The sequence below is a fragment of the Dipodomys merriami genome, unplaced genomic scaffold, assembly GCF_024711535.1.
Source record: "Dipodomys merriami isolate MVZ:Mamm:240054 unplaced genomic scaffold, mDipMer1.0.p SCAF_148, whole genome shotgun sequence".
NCBI classification, from domain to species: domain Eukaryota; kingdom Metazoa; phylum Chordata; class Mammalia; order Rodentia; family Heteromyidae; genus Dipodomys; species Dipodomys merriami.
Window position 1 is genome coordinate 2,685,510 of NW_027202804.1, and position 17,205 is coordinate 2,702,714.

The window sequence follows — 17,205 nt, forward strand, 5'->3', positions numbered from 1 at the left end:
GGTAAGAGAGTTGACTTGAGCAAAGCATGATCAACCCAAACACAACCCATCCAATATCAAACACCAGAACCACAGTTGATGCTGATAGATCTAGCCCCACCCTGACAGCGCTTATTTAAAAAAAAAATAGAAATGAGGCCCAGCAAACAACTTTATGCTGTACAACCTTAGTCAACACATCCAGACACTGAAGGTATTTCTCCTTCTTAGTCTTTTCTCAAGTATTCATGCAAAAGTCTCCACGAATCCTTTAGGAGGCCATCAGCCCCCAGAGTTGAGGACCAGGATTGCAGGACTGAATTCATTTCCAATTAGGGAATTGAAGCCAACGCTACAGGTGGAAGATGGTTTCATGTTAGAGATTCTTAATGAGTGTTCACTGTGTACAGACCTTGTTGGCCTCCTGGTGGGATGGCAGTTCGTCTGAGCTCATTTTCTGGGGTGCAGTGGGGGGGGGCGGGGAGGAGCAGATTGATTTTCTAACAGAATTATTAGCAGCTTATGTTTACTGCCCAACTTTCTACAAAGGAGTCCATTCCAGCATAGAAAAAAAAAAAAGCAGTGCGTTTCTCTGCTTCTTGGGCATCTAACTAAATGAGCGTGATACCTTGCAACCGGCAGACAGGCATTGATGAGAGAGTGAGCAACCCGCTGGTCCCTCTGATCCCATTCCCAATTATGTTTTTCCTGCAGCACCGACCACAGTGGGCTGCCCTCGCTGTCTCCTCTCCTCCCTCTCCCTTTCTCTCTCTCTCTCTCTCCCTCCCTCTCTCTCCTTCCCTCTCCCCTCTCTCCTTCTCCCTTCCCTCTCTCTCTCCCCTCGCTTTCTCCCTCTTCCTCTCCCTCTTTCTCTCTCTCCCTCTCTGACAACTTGTAAAATGTTTCCTTTACCTCTCTTCTTTGCTGAGATCTGATTCCTCCCGAGGAAGGATGCTTTCCTCTCCAACATTCTCCCAGGAGCTGCTTTTGTGTCTGCTTTCCTCTCACAGTCAGAACTCCTCAATCCAGGAGGTTTAGGTGTCTCCCTGGCTTTCCATACTAACTGCCACGCCCACACTCAGAAATCTTTCTTTCTGGCCTCACACGCTCTCGATCCCTACCAACAACCCTGAGTCTCACTGCTCTTCCTTGCTAATCTCCTGGCTATCCCTCATTAATTAAACCAGAAAGGTTGAACCTAATAGCATTGGTACCTGTTAGATAGGAAAGGAAAAAGGGAGTGGTGCTTTGACTCAAAGTGGTAGAGCACTAGCCTTGGGCAAACAAACTCAGGGACAGAGCCTAGGCCCTGAGTTCAAGCCCCACAACAGACAAGGAAATAAATGCATCTGTAGACCAGGTGCTGGTGGCTCATGCCTGCAATCCTAGCTACCCAGGAGACTGAGATCTGAGGATGGTAGTTCAAAGCCAGCCCAGGCAGAAAATTCCATGAGACTCTTATCTCTAATTAAACACCAAAACAGTCAGAAGTAGAGCTGTGACTCCAGTGGTAAGAGTCAGACTTGCGTGAACAAGCTAAGGGACAGCGCCCAGACACTGAGTTCAAGCCTGCGGTGCCAGCACACAAATAAAAATAGTGTATGTTTATGGATAATTCATAGACAAGCACTTTAGCTGAATCTCAACCATTAGTAATTCTTTTTTAGGTAATTGAGTATGCTCCGATTAGTAGAAAAGATTAAATGCTTTTCCAAAGCAGTTGTATGCCTCCTATGCAGAGTTTAAACTTACCCACATCGTCTGGGGAATTGCACTTGTTAAACAAAGGCCTCTAGATTGGAACCCTTTTTTCTTTTAAATAAGTTTTTTATTGTGAAAATACTGTACAGAGGGGTTACAGTTACATGAGCAAGGTAATGAGCACATTTCTTATCAAGCATTGTTGCCTCCTCCTTTGTTTTTCCCCTACCATCCCTTCCCTCCCACCTCCTCAACTACACTCTCCCCCCCCCCTCCTAAATTGTAAAGTTCATTTTTCAACATAGTGTCTTGTACATCTCATCGTTGTTGCAATGGGTCAAACTGTATCCCTATTAAACATTTTGTTTTTTCCCTTCCCCTCCCCAAATTATGCCAACATCAAAAACAGTGAAAACAGGGGTTATACCGTGGGGGAGAGACATACAAAGCAACAAAAAAAAAAAAAAAAATCACATAGTGCCTTATAAATACATTAGAAACAATAGCAAGAAAGAAAAAAACCACTTGTGCCCCTATCTTGGGGTTCATTTTGCTTAATATCATCTTATCTGATCTTTTCTGCTTGTCCCACACATATACTCATTATTGAAAATAAGGGAAACCATGGGACCTATGTTTCTTTGGGCCTGGCTTACTTCACTTCATATAATTTTTTCCAAGTTTTTCCATTTCCTAACAAATGGGGCAATGTCATTCTTTCTGATGGAGGCATAGACTTCCATTGTGTATATATACCACATTTTCTTGATCCATTCATCCACTGAGGGGCATCTGGGTTGGTTCCATATCTTAGCTATGGTAAATAATGCTGCAATAAACATAGTCGTGCTGGTAGCTTTAGTGTGGTCTTGTTTGTGATCATTCAGGTAAATGCCCCAAAGCGGGATTGCTGGGTCATAGGGGAGCTCTATGTGGAGTCTTTTGAGGAACCTCCATACTGCTTTCCAAAGTGGTTGAACAAGTTTACACTCCCACCAACAATGCAGTAGGGTGGAACCCTTTTTTCTTTAGTTTGTTTTTCAAGTAGGTCCCCAGACCATAGTCCTCCTACTTCTGTCTCCTGGTAGGTTGAGATACAAGTGTGTTCCTCCACGTCCAGCTTGGTTTTTTGGACTCTTGCAAACCCTTTGCTCCCAGACGGACCTCAAATCTTGATTTTCCCATCTCCCCCTCCAGCAGAGCTAAGATTACAGACACGTACCAAGGTGCCCAGCTCTGATTTACAGTTCTTTATATTCTAAATAGAAGGCATTTGCCATTCTCTTTGTTCTAAATCTCTCTCCTCACACTTGACTTTCAGCCTGAGCTGAATCAAAGTTCTTTAACAACTCCAAGTAGCTCTCCTTTCCTGTTTCTTTCATTATGAAGATCTGTGGCTCACACATTACTGTTTGCACGCCCACTCTACGATCCATGATCCATCTATAATTGACTACAGTGTCCCAGAGAAGTCAGAGACCCAGCGCCATTGTTTGAAATGATTTTACTTTGTTGTCACCTACCACAGATGGTATCATTAATCAATTAAGGGTAAGTACATTTGGGGTCTTCGGTTTATCCTGGAGATCAAATTGTTAGTAGAATTTGGTAGCTATATCAATATACTGCATTAGAGAAGTTTCATCAATGTTACTGTCATTTAGTAGGAGTGGTTCTTTCCAGTGTATTCTTTCAGAAAACTCTCTTGGGCTATTCAAGGACTTTTATCATCCTGGCCAAATTTCTGAAACACCTTGTCAAATTCTATCAATAATTGTAAGGGTGAGCTGGTTAAATCTATGCATCTTTTATGACTTTTTGGAGAAAAAAAAGAATGCCATGCCATGGTAGATCTCATCATTTCCTTTTGGCTTTCTGGACTTGCTCTCATGAATGTTTAATTGTCTTACTTTAGATGATTTATGTATCCTTTAGTCACTTTATTCTGGTGCTTCGTGTATTTATCATCAAAAATGTTTAGGTTTTGGTTTACTAATTGATTGCTGCTGATACATACATTATATATATACACACACACACACACACACACACACACACATATACACTAGTTGACTGACATTTTAACAAAAACACTACTGAATTTATTTTAAAATCCTATTTATCTGCATATTTATTTGAATTTCCTACATGCCCCAACAGGTCATCTACACATAATGATTTATTTGTTTCCAGTGTATTTTTTGTTTTGTTTTGTTTTGTTTCTTTGCCAGTCCTCAGGATTGAATTCAGGACCTGAGCCTTATTGCTCTGGTACTCTACCACTTGAACCACAGCTCCAATTTCCAGCTTTTGGGTGGCTAACTGGAGAAAAGAGTCTCATGGACTTTCTTGCCAGGGCTAAATTTGAACCACAATCCTCAAATCTCAGCCTCCTGAGTAGCTAGGATTACAGGCGTGAGCCACTAGCACCTGCTTAAATCCTGCCCTTTAATATGGTGCTGGTGGCCATGAGTCCATGAGACTCTATCTCCAATTAACCATGGGAAAACCAAAGTGGAGCTGTGGCTCAAGTGGGGCTGGGAAGGTGGCTCAGCGGTAGAGCACTTGCCTTACATTCATGAGGCCCTGGGTTTGATTCCTCAGCACCACATAAGCAAAAAGAAAAAAGCCGGAAGTGGTGCTGTGGCTCAAGTGGTAGAGCGCTAGCCTTGAGCAAAAGAGTTCAGGGACAGCACCCAGGCCATGAGTTCCAGCCCCACTACTAACTTAAAAAAAAAAAAAAGTGGGATTTATTGATTTATTGATAAGTTCCTCATTAGGTTCCTAACATGGTCAGGGATTTATCTATTACATTCTTCTTAGTCAACCATTAGTGTTGTTCATTCGCTCCCTGTTATGTTCATTGTTTTCTTTTTCCTTAGCGTTTAAGAAGTTTTGTTTTTTGCCTTTGTTCTGTGCTGTGTTGAAACAAGGTTGTCTCCTTATGTAGTCAAGGATGGCCTCACACATGCCGTCCTCCCGCCTCAGCCTCTTTTGTGTGTGTGGGGGGGGGGGGGGGGAGGTCGGGTCATGGGGCCTGAACTCTGGGCCTGGGCGCTGTCCCTCAGCTCTTCAGCTCAAGGCTAGTGCTCTACCACTTGAGCCACAGCGCTACTTCCAGCTTTTTTCTTTTTGCTTATGTGGTGCTGAGGAATCGAACCCAGGGCCTCAGGCATGCAAGGCAAGCGCTCTACCACTGAGCCACCTTCCCAGCCCCTACCTCAGCCTCTCGAGTGCTGGATTACAACTACCTGCTACCATGTTTGCTTGGCTTTCTTTCATTTTTTTTATTACAAATTTTTCTTTTTTCCCCCCCAGGGGGACAGAGGGGAATGAATGTTTTGTTCAGCTTCATGAAATGAGTATGAACACATCTCACCCAGTTCAAGTCTTTCCCATGGCGAGCTTCCTTCCCATATCCAGGTAACAGGCCCAAGACCGAAAGCAAGCTCTCATCTTTGCTTATCGAACCCTTGCTCTCTCTCTGGAATTTACGTCGATCTTAACCCAAAATGTTCTATTTGTTTGTCTCCAAGGGAGTGGTGGGGGGGGAGGGGATGGAGAGTGGTTGATTTTCAGTTTCTCTGGGCTTTTCGTGATGTGAGAAGTGAGAAAATGATTTCCAGTCTTTTTTGGATGCATTTTTTTCACGTTACTAGTAACATTATAAACGGAAAATCAGCTTTCCGCATTTTGCAGGAGGCACAAACACTGGATCAGGACAGTCTGGTACGTTTACAATTCTATCCTTCCACTTGTTTAGAAAAGTGTGAAAACAAGTGTGAATAATCAGTATCATTTCTATGATTTGCTGAAGATAAACATGTCTCAGGACACAAGCAACTGTCTGTAAAAAAAAATAATAATAATTTTGCTGCAGTGATGGACAATATTTTGCAGTACTGGCATCTGCTAATGTATTTGGTCAATAGTACAGGACTCAGGTACACAGCCCTGACAAAGACCCCCTGCTCTTTCTGACTGTACTCTCTCAGACAAAAATGACTTTCAAGTCCTTGAAATAATACTTTTATACATTCTTGTGTGTGTGTGTGTGTGTGTGTGTGTGTGTATGCACACGTGTGTGTGTGTGTGTGTGTGTGTACACCTGGCCAGGGCCTATGCCCTCTACCACTTGAACCACAGCTTCTAACTTTTTGGTAGTTTATTGAAGGTAAGAGTGTCACGGGCTGTCCTGCCCAGGCTGACTTCAAGATCCTCAGATCTCAACCTCCTGAATAACTAGGATTACAGGCATGCGCCTCCAGCACCCAGCCTTATACAAACTCTTTGATATTTATAAATTCCCGAAATATTGCAATGTCTTCATTCTCCTTCTTTAAATCTATGAAAGGAGTTTTGGTCATTGTAAAAATACTAGAGATAGTATAGGATAATAGAAAAAAATATCTGATGATATAAGTCACCAGTCCAGTGAGTGTGGACCTTACCATCATGTATACAATATGAAAATTGATCTCTGTAACTTGAGGATAGGGATGAGGGTAATTTTGTCAAGCTGCATTGTATTCATAATCTGACTTATAGAATCATAACTTCTTTGTACTACTCAATAAATAATTTGTTTAAGTCACTGGGCTCTGATAGACCTGGAGAGATCATTTGTCAGATTTCTACCTTCTAAAACTTTCCAAAAAGCTGAGTTGTTAGTGTTTGGGGTTTTTTTTTTTTCATATTTGTCTCAAATGATGGAATTTTCCACTCTCCCTAAGAAATGTATTCCACTTTTAAAAAATAAGGGGAGAGGTAAAATTCTTCTTACTTACATATTTTTTTAATTCTCTTAGGTTGTATTCTGTGATTTCTACTTAGAAATCCATATGTTTGGGTGTGGCTTTTTTTAGTTTTTATTTTTGTTGGTTGTGGGGCTTGCACTCAGGGCTTGAGCACTGTCCCTGAGCCCTTTTGCTCAAGACTAGTGCTCTACCACTTGAGCCACAGGCCACTTCTGGCTTTTTTGAGTAGTCTATCGGAGAAAAGAGTCTCACAGAGACTTTTCTGCCAAGGCTGGCTTTGAACCACGATCCTCGGATCTCAGCCTCCTGAGTAACTAGGATTACAGGCGTGAGCCACCAGCACCTGGCTGAAATCAATGCTTTAATTGAGTAAGCATCTTAACTTCTAGACAGGCTATAAGCAAGCCAGCCAACCCCGGGTGTATGAGTTCAGGTCTATCTAAATGTATTTCTATTTCATTGAAACCTATTTTTAAACCTATTGCTACAAGTGAACTTCCCTAAATGCCTCTTTCCCCAAACTGTGTTTTCATTCCAAGGGATCCAACATACTATAATTAAGAGTCATTTATTAAAGTGTCTTTCTGCCAGCACACTCAAATCTATCATTTTATCACTCATTACTGCCTAGTAATCACCATATTTAATGTATTAGCAAGCCTCGTACTGATGAGAATTTTCAGAAATGGAATATAAACAGATCTTTCATCTATTGTCTCTGCCTAGTCTTCAACTTTATTAACTCTGTTTGGTTCTTGCTCTTCCTAATTTAATTCCTGAATTGTTTCCTATACCGCAAGAAAACCTACACTACACCTCCAAGTTCATCTGATCCATGGAAGGGAAGGGGAAATCACAGAAATAGCGGGGCAGAGGATGAACTAATGCAACTCACTAGTCACTATGTTGAAAATAAACTTTATAACTTGGGGTTGGTGGGGAATGGGGAAGGGAGAGAATGAGGGAGGGTAACAATGTTTAAAAAGCTTACTTATATAACTGTAACCCCCTGTTCATCACCCCTACAATAAATATCTTTAAAAATAAAATTACTTTTAAGTCCTTCATATCATACTTATATAATTCTTAAGGTCTTTTTAACCTCTTCACTCTTGTTGAGTCATAAGGTAGCTGGTTTTATTTTTTAACTAACAGATAATCCATACCCAATCAATATCATTGATTGAAATATTAAACAACATATCCAATGTGCATGCAGCTCCTCTAGGCTGGGTGGGGGAGGGGTGATGCATTTTCTGCAACAGTTTAAGACCTTGACTAGCATTCGATTCATAGGCCATAAGCTTTGCCCATTTAAAGTACACATGGTTCTATTTTTCTAATAAACTTAGAATTGTGCAACTGTCATTATAACCTAACTTCAGCATATTTTTAATATATTTATTGTAAAAATGCTGTACAGAGGGGTTACAGTTACATGAGTAATGAGTACATTTCATAGCCAGCATTGTTACCTCCTCCTTTGTTTTCCCCCTACCATTACTTCCCTCCCACCTCCCCAACTCCTGCCCCCCCCAGTACCCGGACATTGTATGGGGATGCAGGCTGACCCACTGTGATGACAAGATGCACATGACACTATGTAGAATATTTTTCACTCTCCAGAAATCGGGGCGCATACCCCACCTGCTCCATCTCTTTTCACCCCAAGCAACTGCTGAAGTACTTCCTGTCTCTAGAGAGTCAGCATTCCTAGAAATGTCTGATTATGAGATTATATAGCCTTTGATCTTCTGTGACAGGCTCCTTTCACTTTGTATAACGTGGTCAAGGTTTCTGTGGGCGGTGCTGTGTTTCAGCACATCGGTCTTGATGGTTCTGTTAATACAAAACTTGACTGAGCCAAGTATGGGTGGCTCCCGCCTGTGATCCTAGCCACTCAAGAGGCTGAGATCTGAGGATCAAGGTTCAAAGGCAGCTCAGGCACAAAAGTCCCTGAGACTTATCTCTAATTAACCAGCAAAAAGCCAGAGTGGCTGAAGTGGTAGAGCACCAGTCTTGAGAGGAAAAAGTCAACTAGAATCTCAAGGCCCTGAGTTCAAGTCCCAGTACTAGAGAGCACACACTCACACGCGCACACACACACACACACACACACACACACACACACACACACACAAATGAGGTGTTTCCATTTGTGATTATTAGGTGAGAGATTGTGCATGAATAAATATTTTCAATCCTCTTGAGCAAGCGCATCAAACATGGTAGCTTTATTTTGAGGAACTACCCAACTGTTTTCCTAACTGGTGCATCAGCCCTCGTTTTCATTCCTAGGAGAACGCCAACATCTCCGCATCTTTGACAACACTTCTTACTGTCGGACTTTTCAGTATAACCATGCTGGTAGTTGTGAAATCACATGACATGAATTCTAGCATGCGTTCCTTAATGATTACTGACATTGAGCACATTTTTGTGCTTTTATTCAGTATATGCATTTTCTCTATAGAAATGTCTTCCTAAATCCATTATATATTACATAATTCCATTTTTAGTATTTTGTTTGAAAAAGTTATTTCTATTCTAAGTGGTCCCCTTGTTACACAGATGCTTTGCTACTGTTTTCCCTGTTCTTTGAGTCATCTGTTTTTTTATTGTGTTCTTTGAAGCATCAAAGTTTTTTCATTTTGATTAAGCTTAGCCTCTCTCTGGTTGCATATGTTTTCAGTGTTATAACTGAGTCCTGTGTACCTCATTCAAGGCTGTGAGATTTCTTATTCTTTTAAGAATGTCATAGTTTCCCCTCTTAAAGTTAGGTTTAGGACTTGTGGTTTTTTTTTAATTTAATTTTGGCATGTAGAGCAAAAGAAAAGTCCAAATTCATTCTCTTATATATAAATGTCCAGTTATGCAGCCATTCTTAGAGTAGAATTCTTTTTCCTCCAGTGAACTTTCTTGTCGTCTTTGCTGAACTCAGTTGTCTGTGTGGATGTAGCAGTTGATTTCTGGGCTCAATTCTGTAGAAATATTCTGTCTACCTGTCGCCACACCAGTACTACATTCTCTTTAGCAATGTTATCTTGTAGTAAGATTTGAACCTGGAGCCTGTGACTATTCCTTCTTTGCTTTTTCAAGGACATTTTGGCAAGCTAAACTCCCCTACACTTCCATATGAATTTTTGTTTTGTTTTGTTTTTTGTCGGTCATGGGGCTTGAACTCTGGGCATGAGTGCTGTCCCTCAGCTCTACAGGTCAAGGGTAGTACTCTACTACTTGAGCCACAGCACCACTTCTGATTTTCTGATGGTTTATTGGAGATAAGATTCTCATGGACTTTCCTGCCTGGGCTGGCTCTGAACAGTGATCCTCAGATCTCAGCCCCATGAGTAGGTAGGATTACAAGCGTGAGCCCCAGGTGCCAGGCTGAATTTTTGGATTCGAGTAACAGTTTTTACCCCTCCAAAAAAAAAAAATCATCATGGGCTGGGAAGGTGGCTCAGTGGTAGAGCGCTTGCCTTGCATGCATGAGGCCCTGGGTTCAATTCCCCAGCACCACATAAGCAAAAAGAAAAAAAGCTGGAAGTGGCACTGTGGCTCAAGTGGTAGAGCGCTAGCCTTGAGCTGAAGAGCTGAGGGACAGCGCCCAGGCCCAGAGTTCAGGCCCCACGACCAGACCCCCCCAAAAAAAATCATCATCTAGGGCCAGGCACCAGTGGTTTTGGTTGGCTGCTTGGTTGGTTGGTTGGTTTCTTGGTTTGGTTTGGTTTTTTCATGGTGCTGGGCACTAAGCCCAGAACCTCACACTCTGAAAGAAGCAAATCCTCTACTCCTGAGCTATGTCCTAGTCCTGAAGGCTTGAACACTTAACACTTCCCTTTATTAAGTTTGCTCTCAATACTTGTTCTTTTGATACTTTTGTAAGTAGACCTTTCTTACTATCTATTTCCAGTGATTATTATTACTAGTATATCAGAAGCAGTGGCATTCCTTACTGATCTTGTCAATTCTGAACCCTTGATGAACTTGTGCATCACTAGGAACCTTGTAATTTTAAGAAGACCATTTCATGGATGCTACCCGAAATAGGAAAGGGGAATTCTAAGAGTCAGAAAAAAATGGGGGGAAAATACTTGATAAACAAAGGCAGGAAGCTATAGAGAATATAAGCAAATTGTTCACGTCTCGCATTGTCATGTGCTACCAGGTGCCTGTAATTCTGCCTTCATAGGAAGTTGCAAATAGGAAAACAGTAGTTCCAGGCCAATCCAGACAGAAAAGTCCATGAGCTCCATACATGGCTGGGCATGGTAGTGCAGACCTGTCATCCCAGCTACTACAAGAAGAATAGCTTTGGAAAGCAGTATGGAGGTTCCTCAAAAGACTCCACATAGAGCTCCCCTATGACCCAGCAATCCCACTTTTGGGCATTTATCCAAATGTTCACAAACAAGACCACACTAAAGCTACCAGCACGACTATGTTTATTGCAGCATTATTTACCATAGCTAAGATATGGAAACAACCCAGATGCCCCTCAGTAGATGAATGGATCAAGAAAATGTGGTATATATACACAATGGAATTCTATGCCTCCATCAGAAAGAATGGCATTGCCCCATTTGTTAGGAAATGGAAAGACTTGGAAAAATAATATGAAGTGAAGTAAGCCAGGCCCAAAGAAACATAGGCCCCATGGTTTCCCTTATTTGCAATAACTAGTATATATATGTCTGAGACAAGCAGAAAAGGTCAGATAAGTTGATGTTAGGGAAATGAACCCCTAAATAAGTATTCAAGTGTTTTTTGGTTTTTTTTCCTTTCATGCAATTGTTTCTATCATATTTACAAGATGATTTCTATGCTGCTTTGTATGTCCCTCCCCCACAGTATAACCCAAACTTTCACTGTTTTTGATGTTGGTATAATTTGTGGAGGGGAAGGGAAAAAAAACAAATCGTTTAACTAGGGATACAGGTGGACCCATTGCAACAATGAGATGTACAAGTCGTTATGTCGAAAAATGAACTTAACGTTGGTGGGGTGTGGGGGAAGGATCGGGTGGGGGAGGTGGGGGGAGTATGGGAAGGGATGGGAAGGGGAAACAACAAGGAGGCAACAATGCTTGATAAGAAATGTACTCGTTATCTTGACCATGTAATTGTAACTCCTCTGTTTGGTATTCTCACAATAAAATAAATAAATTAAAAAAAAAAAAAAAAAGAAGAAGAAGAATAGGAGGACCACAGTCCAGACAGGTGCTTGAGCAGAAAGCAAAACCTTCTCTGAAAAATGTAAGCCAGGCACTGGTGGATCATGCCTGTAATTCTAACTAGTTAAGAGGCTAAAAGCTAGAGGATCACAAATCAAAGCCAGCCCAGACAGCAAAGTCTTGTGATACTCCATCTCCAATTAACTAAGAAAAAGTCGGGCTGGAGGTATGGCTCTAATGGTAGAGCTCCAGCCAGCAAGCATGAGGCCCTGAGTTCAAACACCAGACCCACCCCCTCAAAAACAAATTGTATACTCTTTTAAGATATCCTGTGAATAAATCCTGTACCAGTTTGTCTACCTGAAGTGTGTCACATGCTTATTTTACTGTATAAACCTGCCAAATGACAACCAATTTGGCTGTTCTAAACTCAGTGTTTGTGACATTACTCAAGAGTAAATACTGTCACCAATGTCGTAAAGCAAAACATTTTTCCCACAATTATTTTTGTCTCTTTGAATGGGATAATAAGAAATAATGCTTGAAAATAAGGTTTTAAAAAAAGAGGGAATGAAATATTAAGCAACATGTAGGTACTTCTTAATCTGGTTTTAAAAAAAAATTCATTTGCTTCCAATTAAATGATACATACCAGAGCAGTTTATAAAAATGGGCTGGGGGCCGGCCAGAGGCCCTGAAAATGAATAAAAGCACAAATGTCAACTTGATTAGAAGTAAACAGAACTTCTGTCCCCCTTCCCATTTTTATTTCAGGAAACCAGTCACCCCAGATTCTGAAACCCAACCCAGGGAGGAGGAAGAGACTCTATAGGGTAATAACATCAAATTCAAGTGATTTTGTATTTCATTGCACTCCGAGAGCTTTCACAGCCGCTCGTTCATCTCAGAGCTGGCTCAGGAAAAGATGAGGTGCCATCACTCAGAATAACAAACAAATCCCTTGGCTCTATCTATTTCCACATTGTGTGTGGACCAAAGTCCCTTGGAAAAAGTCAATGTGCTACATTACAATTTCAAAACTAGCCCGAGATTTGGAAATTAATGCATCAAAGAGCACTGCTGTTTTGGCCTTTTGTCTAAAGGGCAAATGCAAACAAATGGAAAAACTTTGAGCTGTGAGAGAGAGAAAGAGAGGGAGGGAGGGAGACAGAGACAGAGACAGGGAGAGAGAGAGAGAGAGAGAGAGAGAGAGAGAGAGAGAGAGAGAGAGAGTACTGTTTCCTTCTCAGATCTCAAAAAAAATAGTGCATTCAAATGGTAATGAAGAGAGAGCCTGGGTGTTGATAATGGTGTATTAAACTGGGATGAGCTAATTGTGCATTTTCATGTGAATCAGCCTCCTGCTAAGTCTCATTAGGAATGCACATTAAAGATATAGACAAGCAATCCGCCTTTTAATCAAGTGTCTTATTTCTACCAACGCCATTCCGATTGTGTGTGTTTTGTTAGGTGGAATTTTTTTTTTGAGGGAAATTTAATTGTGCAGCCTGGAAATCTGATTCTGTTTCGAAGCTGTAAGAAAATCTTCCTGGGCCAGGGGCACGCGGGAGAAGTCGGGCTGGGAGAGTCGACTGGAATATGAATTGATCCATTACTGGCCTTTTTCTCTTTAAGAAAAAAAAACTAAACTAAATAAGCTGGTCTGTGGTGATGAATCCTTATTTGGAATCCACACAAATCCCCCCACAACACGTCAGTCCACAGATGGCAGGGGGAAATGACATCCATAGCCACCGCAGTGAGACTCGAGGGAACGGGAGAAGCTTCCTGGGAGAGGGTGATAGGACAGAAGGGCGCCCAGAGCTCCTGCCATTGCATCACGTGGAGCAAGGGGATGTACAAGGCACTAGGCATGCAGAACAACAGAAAAAATACTCATATGATTACCATCAGCCAAGCAGCAGGAGAGCACAATGGAACTGAGATCATGGAAATTAACATCCAAATAGGCCAGCCTTGACATTCTCTATTTTCTCACAGAAAGATGTTCTTTTTGATCCTATATGATTTTTTTTTTTTAGTTTCTTTCTGAGCTTGTTGTGTTTCGGGGTTTGGTGCAGGTCCTGGGACTTGAACTCATGGGCCTGTAGTTGTCCTTGAGCTTCTTTACTCAAAGCGAGCACTCTACCACTTTGAACCACAGAGTCAGGGTGGTTTAATGGAGATAAGAGTCTCACGGGCTTTCCTGGCCAGGTTGGCTAAGAATCACAATTCTCGGATCTCAGCCTCCTGAGGAGCTAGGATTACAGGCGTGAGCCACCAGCACCCAGCTTGGCTGGTTATGTATTTTTAACCTATCTTACGAGTTCCTGCAAATGTGGCTTTTTGGCCACAGGAAGGAACATGGTGTCTTTTGCCGAGCAGATGCCGGGTTCTGAGTGAAGAGCTTCACGCTGTGGCAAGAAAAGAATAAGCAGAGCTATTGAACCCTGGGGAGATGGAAAAATACAGAGAAAATACACTTGTCCTCTAGGGAACAATGCCATCTTTCCACCCCGGCCTAGCACAGGCAACCTGCTTAGGGTGGGCAGCGGCATGGTAAGGGTTAAACACTGAGAGACTGACAAGGGATTCTTATTTACCTTTGCTTTGAAGCAAAAGTGTTCTTCATTCAACTATGAGCACACACAAACACTTCCCCTGTCAGCTCTCTAGGTCTGTTCCACGGCGAATGACTGGCACAATTACATCATTGAAGAGGGCAAGACCTTTCCTTCCAAGATCTGATTGGAATCACTGTAACCCTTCAACACAGGAGGTTTGGGCTGACTTTCCTGGAGATTCACATTCTTCAATGCATTTCTCCAACGACGTCGCAAGATGTCTCATTGAGCAGCTGTTTACTGTCATCTATGATTATACTGATTGAAAACTACCCACACGTGCTCTTGCTCAAAACATATGTGTATACACAAAAGCACACACACAAAAACTATGTACTTGGTAGGTATACCACTTGTGTCTATGTTCCTGGAATAGGGCTCGAACTCAAGATCTTGCTTAAGCTTGTTTGGGTCAAGATGGCATTCTACCACTTGAGTCATAAACCTACCTCCAGCTTTTTCCTGGTTAATTAGAGATAAGAGTCTCAGGGACTTCCCTGCCTGGATTGGTGTCAAATTGTGATCTTCAAATCTCAGCCTCCTGTGTAGCTAGGATGATGGGTGGGCATGAGTCACCGGCGCCTGGTGTGGTGTCCCTTTAAATGGGCCACCAACTTCCATTTATTGTATGGATTTGCTGACTTTGACGGGGATTTCTGTAATATTCTCCTCCTGTCTACAAAGCTTATTGCGAGGCTGTTTTATAGTAAGTGTCTCCCTGGTGCAGTCTCATGTATGATCATTTAGTTCCTTGGTGCAGCAATATGTTAAATGTCCCCCTGATGGTCATAAGGGATGGGGAACGTGTGCCTTTAAGTATTAAAGAACCCGTGTGGAAATCAGTCACTGAAAGTATGGAACATTTTGCTGTTCGCTTAGAGACTGTTTACGTACCACATTTAGAAAAGTGCCTATTATTTGAAAAAATCCATTCTACTGAAAATGGTCTATTCTTGAGCTCAGCCTATAGAAATCAAAACACTCTGGAAAATTGGAAAAGTGTGGGTTAAGAGGACATGGAAATTATTTCAGCTGCTGGAAATTATTCCCAGAGAGAGAGCGAGGTTTCTGCTTAGCCAAAGCATCAGGTCTGCCCACCTGAAGTCTCCAGGTGATCTCTGTCAAAACTCCTCATTTCAACTTAAACCCATATTAATAAAGAGATGGAATAATAATACATACGATCATGATTTAATTCACAACACTTAATACTAAAGTCTAGTTTTTAAGTTTTTAAAAATGTATAAGTGAATGAACAAAGGGGGAAAAAGGTAACATAAGGTATCAAACAGAGGAATCCTTAAAACAGAAACTATGCAGCCAGAAATGGAGCCATGACTCAAGTGGTAGAGCGCCAGGCTTGAGAAAAATAAGCCAAGCAAGAACCTGAGGGAGCGAGGTGCTGGTGGCTCAAGTTTGTCACCGAGTTACTCAGGAGGCTGAGATCTGAGGATTGCAGCTCGAAGCCAGCCCAGGCAGGAACGTCTGTGAAATTCCTATCTTTAATTTACCACCAGAAAACTGGAAATGGCACTGTGACTCAAAGTGGTAGAGCGCTAGACTTGAGTGAAAAAGCCCAGGGACAGTTCCCAGGCCCTAAGTTCAAGCTCCATGACCGACAGAAAAAAGAAAAAGTATGTGAGGACGTGAGTTCACGCCCCAGTACTGGCACATAAAAAAAGAAAAGTGCTTATACCGAGTATGATAAGATTAAGAGGTAAACAGTTGATACAGCATTGTAAATAGAATTTGGAGAAATGTCCTCTCAAGCTTCTGAGAATTAATTGATATAAAGTAATATCCCATCCAAGAAGCTGAATAGTAGGTCTTCATTGATGGGAACACTTTGTATGTGGTGCTGGTACCAAGACTTGAACTCAGGACCTTGCACTCTTGATCAACTTTCTTGCTTGTAGCTGGTAAAGACCACTGAGCCATGCTTCCAGTCCAGCATTTTGCTGGAGATGGAGTTGTCTGGGCTTTTCTGCCCCGACTGGTTTTGAATCACAATCCTCCAGGTCTCAGCCTCCTGGGTAGCTAGAATTACAGATTGAGCCACTAGCACCTAGCTTGATGGAAATACTCTAAGGTTAATCTCAAGTCTCAACAGAACCATAGATAGACATGTTTACAATGGGAATTGTTTTATACTACCAAATGGGCAGTTTTCTACAGAGTCCCAAGACAATTAATACAAGACTATGTTGCTTTAAAAAATAAAAAACAACAGCCCAGAAATTACCAGTTACTTGAAGAAAACATTCAGGATAACAATATCTTTCAGTTGTCCATCCTGTAAGCAAAGTTCTAGTGCAAGAGAAAGCAGAATTAACCTTCTAATCTTCAGTCATTCCATCATAAATAATAAAGGCAATGACTGTGCTCAAAACTTCCAGCTCTTTAAAAAACTAAGTGCCGATGGCTCACACCAGTCATCTTAGCTACTCAGGAGGCTGAGATCGGAGGATCCTGATTTGAAGCCAACCTGGTCAGACCAACCCAAGGGACTCTTATCTCCAATTAACCAGCAAAAAGCTGAATGTGGAGATGTGGTTCAAGCAGTACAGTGCCAGCTTTTAGTGAAAAGGCTAAGTGAGAGCATAATGCCCTGAGTTCAAATCCCATCACTGGCACGATAAATTAATTCGTTGACTAATTAATTAATTAAATGTGGAGTAAAAAGGCCTGGGAATGGTCAAATGCAGAAAGAAAAAGAGAGAAAGAGGGAAAAGGGAGGAAGGAAAGGAAAGGAGAAGAAGAACAGAAAGACAAGAGGAAAAGAGGGAAGGAAGGAGAGAGGACAAAAGGGAGGGAGGGAGGGAAGAAGGTAGGGAGGGAAAGAATGAAGGAAAAGAAGACAAGGAGAATTCTAGAAGCTTCTGCCAGATGAGACGGAACTGCTACCTGACCGTGACAGTCTGGGCTATGTGGTCCCCTAGTGTAGCAGCAGCCTTAGGGGTCACTAGATAGT